We start from the raw sequence: 7,060 nt of genomic DNA on the forward strand, positions 1-7,060 counted from the left end.
ATATATATATATATATATATATATACTAGCAGTATCGCCCGGCGTTGCTCGGGTTTGTAAGGGAAATAACTATATAAGCATTTTTAGAGAGTTATAGCCAAAAAATAGCAAAAAAATGCATTAAAAATGGAAAAAAAATTAAGGTAAATTTTTTTTAAATCGTTGACACATCGTAGATATTTTTAGAGAGTACTTCCCTTATATAAAAGCGAAAAAAATGCATTAAAATGGAAAAATATGATGGTAATTTTTTAAAATCGTAGACTCATCGTAGACGCGCGCTAATACCCAGAAGGGCTCGATATGAATCTCGACTATAAGATACCCGCTTTTGGTTAAACTGCACCGCAAAATGTGGGAGTAATTACGAATGTAAATCGAAGGGGACAGACACACAACTTCACTCTTATATAAAGATGATTTTTTTTTCAGTCATAGAGTTAGATTTATGAAGGTCTTCAGTAGAAAATCCTTCGAATTCTGACTCGCTGCTTGATATAATGAAATTCGTATCCATTTTTTGTCAGAATTACAAATTTTGAAACACACATAGGAACAAATTCGGAAAAAAATCTCCCATAATTCACGGAATTAAAATTACAACATTCGATTTTTGTACAAAACTGTATTTGAAGTGTTTACGAAGTATAATACGTGTTTTCACGAATGTACTAAAGAGATTTACTCTGATATTCTCATTTAAATATGAATAGGTAAATTCAGGCGGTTTGGTAACGAAAGGGTTATATAAGTGTCGTCTGTTATACATAAACACTGTTTCATAGTTTCAGTTTAGTCTTCCTCAAATCACTGTCGCTAATTTACTCTCTTCCAAGAACATTTTCACTCACTGTTATCTGTTAGCTTCCCATACATTTTACTCATGTATCTATCAGCGTGATAGACAGAAAAACAATTTACATTTACTTTCATTTATTCGTTGCCCACTGTGTGTGTGCGTTTGCGTGTGGTGTAAACCAGACTAAGAAAAGCATTTGACACACACACCAGAATGTGAGTTTTCTGTAAATTTTGCTTAATTGGAGTTTAAATTTTAAAAACTGGACCTGGCATGACGCGATGCGTTGTACTCTTAAAACTGCTAGGTAAATTGTAATTGAAGAAATCCTATATTGTAGATTTCTATAACTCCCAAAGGGAGGCAGATAAAATCTGCCTTTTATAATAAGATGTATGTATGTATGTATGTATGTATGTATGTATGTATGTATGTATGTATGTATGTATGTCTCCCCTACTGTCCCTCTCGCGTCTGACCATTGTCCGAAGTCAGGACGCCATGATAGATCGTTAGCTACTACACGCATTTTTTTCCCTCCTTGTTTTTCTCTCCTTGTTTCTCTCTTTGTTTTTTTCTGTGTATCTTTCTGTCGAAGGGCGTAGGCTCGAAACGTAAAAGACTTTTTCTATTCCTGAGCGCTATACTAATACATTTGTTTGTTAGTACTCCACCTGCCTTCGTATTTTGTTTATTTTCGCAAACTTTCCCTTTATATATATATATATATATATATATATATATACACATACATACTTTACTTATTCCACGTCCTCGCATTGTTGATTTTTCTTGCTTGTTCATGTTTGGATTCACTATATATATATATATATATATATATATATATATATATATATATACGAGGAGCTTCTTTCAGTTTCCATATACGAAATCCACTCGGCCGAGGCAATAGTAGAAGACACTTGCCCAAGGTGCCACGCAATATATAAAAATTCTTTATGGAAACACCATATAACACTATAAATAAAGTATGCAGATATTGCGTTGAAAAAGTTGGACAGAAAAAGTTGAAGGTAGGTTGCCTGTTTATAAATTCTTATGAGGCTCAGGAGTGGCTGTGTGGTAAGTAGCTGGCTTACCAGCCACATGGTTCCGGGTTCAGTCCCACTGCGTGGCACCTTGGGCAAGTGTCTTCTACTATAGCCTTGGGCCGACCAAAGCCTTGTGAGTGGATTTGGTGGACAGAAACTGAAAGAAGCCCGTCGTATATATGTATATGTATATGTATATATATGTGTGTTTGTGTCTGTGTTTGTCCCACCAACATCGCTTGACAACAGCTGGTGTGTTTATGCTCTTGTTACTTGGCAAATGAGACCGATAGAATAAGTACCAGGCTTACAAAGAATAAGTCCCGGGGTCAGTTTGCTCAACTAAAGGCGGTGCTTCAGCATGGTCGCAGTCAAATGACTGAAACAAGTAAAAGAGTATGTCTACAATATATGATGTGATGTGTGTGTGTGTGTGTGTGTGTTTGTGTGTGTGTGTGTGTGTGTGTGTGTGTGATGGGCTTCTGCACAGTTTCTGTCAATTAAATTTATTTCACAATATACTTATTTCTTTACTACCCACAAGGGGCTAAACACAGAGGGGACAAACAAGGACAGACATAGGTATTAAGTCGATTATATCGACTCCAGTGGGTAACTGGCACTTAATTTATCGACCCCGAAAGGATGAAAGGCAAAGTCGACCTCGGCGGAATTTGAGCTCACAACGTAACGGCAGACGAAATACCGCTAAGCATTTCGCCCGGCGTGCTAACGTTTCTGCCGACCCAAAGCTACAAAACGCATTTTTTCCCCGATACGGTATAGTGATATCGAATCCGGTAGTACGGTCGCGAAGCAAACTTCTTAACTACACTGCTAAACCTGCGCCTATGCTGCATCACATTTTCGATATAATACTTTGAAATTCATTATCAATCTTAGATTTTAATTTCATTTTAGATTAATACATTATGACAGGAAATTACTTTCCGTCTCATCATATAAACAGTTTGCTTTCATCTAGCCAAAGAAGCGGCGAGGAAGGTTGAAAATGCCAAGATCCTGGTTAGCAGCGGCTATGAGTTAGTTTCAATCACCGGTTGAAGCCAGTTCTCTTCAGTTATTTTGCAAATACTCATGAAAAAAGCATAAACATTGTAGCATAATCTTCATTCTTCTTATTAAATATTATAAAGATAAAAACAGGTTGCTTCGTAACTTAGTAATAAATCAATATTAAAGAAGAAAAATGTTTTAGGAGAATATCTCGCATGTCAGGTGTTTGTCCTTGAACAAGCTTATCACTTGATACAAAGCAAGTGTTCACGTGGAAAAGAGAACAACTGCCGGATACATTACGACCATTGTGTGTGTATGTGTGTGTGTGTGTGTGTGTGTGTGTGTGTGTGCTTATTTCCTACAAAAGACGGATTCCCCTTAAAAAAATGACCCAGCAGTGACTAAACTCAGAATTATTATATTCTAGCAAATCTGCCCATCTACGATGGAGGCATAAGATGAGAGAGGGAAGTCATAACTGCAGTTTGTTTGAGAAATGTGAAAATGGACTTGATAGATATATAATGTAATAGATATAATGTGATAGAAATGTGAAAATGGACTTGATAGATATAATGTAATAGATATAATGTGATAGAAATGTGAAAATGGACTTGATAGATATAATGTAATAGATATAATGTGATAGAAATGTGAAAATGGACTTGATAGATATAATGTAATAGATATAATGTGATAGAAATGTGAAAATGGACTTGATAGATATATAATGTGATAGAAATGTGAAAATGGATTTGATAGATATATAATGTAATAGATATAATGTGATAGAAATGTGGAAATGGACTTGATAGATATAATGTAATAGATATAATGTAATAGAAATGTGAAAATGGACTTGAAAGATATATAATGTGATTGATATAATGTGATAGAAATGTGAAAATGGACTTGATAGATATAACGTGATAGAAATGTGAAAATGGACTTGATAGATATATAATGTGATAGAAATGTGAAACTGGACTTGATAGATGTATAATGTGATAGAAATGTGTAAATGGACTTGATAGATATAATATGATACAAATGTGTAAATGGACTTGATAGATATATAATGCGATTTCTTAGAGAAATCACATAATTGCTGGTGATACAGCACTCTATTGCATTCTATATAACATATGTTTGCGACTGACATGTGATAACGATTCACTCCTGAACTGAAATAAGCTCCCAGCCACTGTATCATGAATGGTTATGTGGACCACTCCTAATGAAAGCCAGAGCTTCCTTCGACCACTACATAAAAAGTATTAAGAAAATATGTTATTTAGATATACTTTTATTTTAGTTGTTTACACTATTTCACGCTTGTTTATACTCTTATACATTCAAAGTTCACAAATCTCTTTATTTAAATTATGAATTATATTCCTTTCGATAATATCAATATGATTACAAAACTTCTTTGTAGACGATATTTTCTGTTTGATCGACACTAATTTTCAAATTACTGGAATCCGTTACTCTGCTCTTAGCGACGTATAGCTGGCCGTGTGTAAACATCGGAATGGGTAAAAATACACCTACATGATCTAAAGTCTGGCCTTGTGTCTTGTTTGCCGTGAATGCGTGAGCGGAATCTTTAGGGTTGCAAAAAATCAAACTAAGACATACCTCTCACTGTTCTATGCGAATAATATCTGGATGTTCTGGTACTAAGGGTTATTTTGATTGACAAAACTGAGATGTAAACAACAGCCGTTTCGAATCCTGTTCAAGACTGATGCACTTCAATAACCACTAAATAACACATTATATACTGACACACACGTTTTCCATTTTATTTTCGCTATTAACCGTCCTCGCGACCCCCTTCGTATCTACAATGGGGCCACGAACTATACGATGAAAATCCAGAGTTACTTGTGGTCGATGATTTTTTAATAAAAATGTGATGGTGGTTTATCAATTCAAAAATCGATATCCATGAAATAATCAAACTTTCTGATTTTTAAATGCTAAAAACCTTCCTGACGATCGTCTTTGTAATTCCGAAAAATATCGTAACCATTGGTCCAGCCGTCTGGTCGTGAAGAGGGAACAAAGAGATGAACAGACGGACGGACATAACGCCCATTATAGTAAGATTGTTTTGTGTTCTGTGATGCGTGCCAGCTCGCCGCTCTTCTGAGCGAGTTATCTTGAAACTTGTTTCGTCCTGTTCTCGATCATTACTTCAAGTCTATATTAATCTTCAGATATACTTTTCTGTGTATTTTCTTGTGATTGTTTTCTTATCCTTGTGCGACATCTGACCGTCGATTTTGGAAAATATTAAGGACGAGCAAAACGCCTTCCGTCCAATGGACGGTGCTGAGTTGTCAAACATTTAAACCAAATTTTCTCAAAATAACTTGCCCGACCGTCCCATAGGCCTCCCCTTTGAGAAACACTGATGTAACCTGGAACACCAGCAAAAGAAGAAATAAGGATAGACTATTTTTCTATTCCAAAGAAAAACGGTTTTATTCACACAAATATGCAACCGAAGACTTTAAAGTACCAGGAATGATAAGGCTGTTGACTGGGAGAACACAAACATGGTTTAAACAGTAAGCTTGGCAGGAAAGGAAGGTGCAGTTATATACAGGTTGACGGAAGAAAAGCAGGACAAAAACGGCTTTATCGATTGCATTCTCACCTGGAATATATTTTTGTAATTTTTTCAAGACTTATACACGCCTGATACTGTCGGTATCTATATATCAAATTTGAGCGCAATCGGATGGAGGATGCCCGAGATCCGAGAAGACACATTCAGAGAGACAGACAGAACGGATTTTATATAAGAGATTGTTTTGTGTTCTGTGATGCGTGCCAGCTTGCCGCTCTTCTGAGCGAGTTATCTTGAAACTTGTTTCGTCCTGTTCTCGATCATTACTTCAAGTCTATATTAATCTTCAGATATACTTTTCTGTGTCTTTTCTTGTGATTGTTTTCTTATCCTTGTGCAACATCTGACCGTCGATTTTGGAAAATATTGAAGGATTAGTGAAAATTCATCATATTTGTTTTTCTACATTTCTAGAATCCACATGAAAATGAACGAAAAAAAACAATATAGAAAATTTAATATGTGTTAACCTATAAAGCATAACACACACACACGCACGTACACACACACACAGCTAACATGAAAGACGAGTGCAAACAGAATCATTAAGACGGGTACAATAACAGGATCAGATGCGTTCTATCCTGTGATGCACCTGTACACATCATCAGTGATGTTTCGAGGAGTCACTTAGATATTTCGGGTCTTTTAAAACCAGACACCCTCACCTAGACAACCCAATTGGGATTGATGAAACCCCAGCTTGGGTCCAGTTACCGCTGCCTCTGGCAACACTGCTCCTTCCAGTGATCGCACCTCCACCTCCACCTAGAGGCAACCTTTGCAACCTCCTCGGCCAACCTGATGGCCTTCGGCTTTGCTGGATCAAGCTCTACAAATGAAGTGGCCTGCAAACCCTTTGTATCTCACCCCGATGTGATCATAGCTTGCCCTTCACCTATTAATGCTCGTCACTAAGGAGGTGCACTGGGCGGTACTTTCTCCCCTCACAATTCAATGGTGCACCCTCAGGTTTAGAAAATGCAATTTACAAAAGTCTCCTCGCAAATTAGTGCACATCTAGAATATTCTGCAGCACCCCCAGGCACCAAATCTGGTGTCGGATCTATACTCATTGCTTTGGCATAGCTTCACCAGCTCAGCATACCTCTTTTTCTTACTCTCATTGGCCTCCACGATACAGTCTTCTTAGGGAACGGTAACTTCTAACAGAATCACTTGCCTGGATGCTCCTGAGATCACTACACTATCCGGCCTTAATGATGTTGAGGCGACAGTTTCTGGGAACTTTAGTTACTTCTCCAGGATGATTTTCAGCTCCCAGTCTTTTACTGTTAGAAATAGGCCGAGGAGGCGGGCCTAGCAGCTGGCGTCTTCTCCTCGCCAACCCCGTCAAAGGTAAAACACTTTCTCCGTTGAGCAACGTGTTTCCTCACAGTATGTGCTTACCGAATTCACTCACAAGGTATTGGTCAGTCTAGGGCTATAGCAGATGATGCTTGTTCAGTTTTCTGCATGGGAGAAATGAACTCGAAACTGTGGTTGCGAAGCAAACAATACAACCGAACCTATGTTTTTCTTTCTTCT

Source organism: Octopus sinensis, linkage group LG1, assembly GCF_006345805.1.
Source record: "Octopus sinensis linkage group LG1, ASM634580v1, whole genome shotgun sequence".
NCBI classification, from domain to species: Eukaryota; Metazoa; Mollusca; class Cephalopoda; order Octopoda; family Octopodidae; genus Octopus; species Octopus sinensis.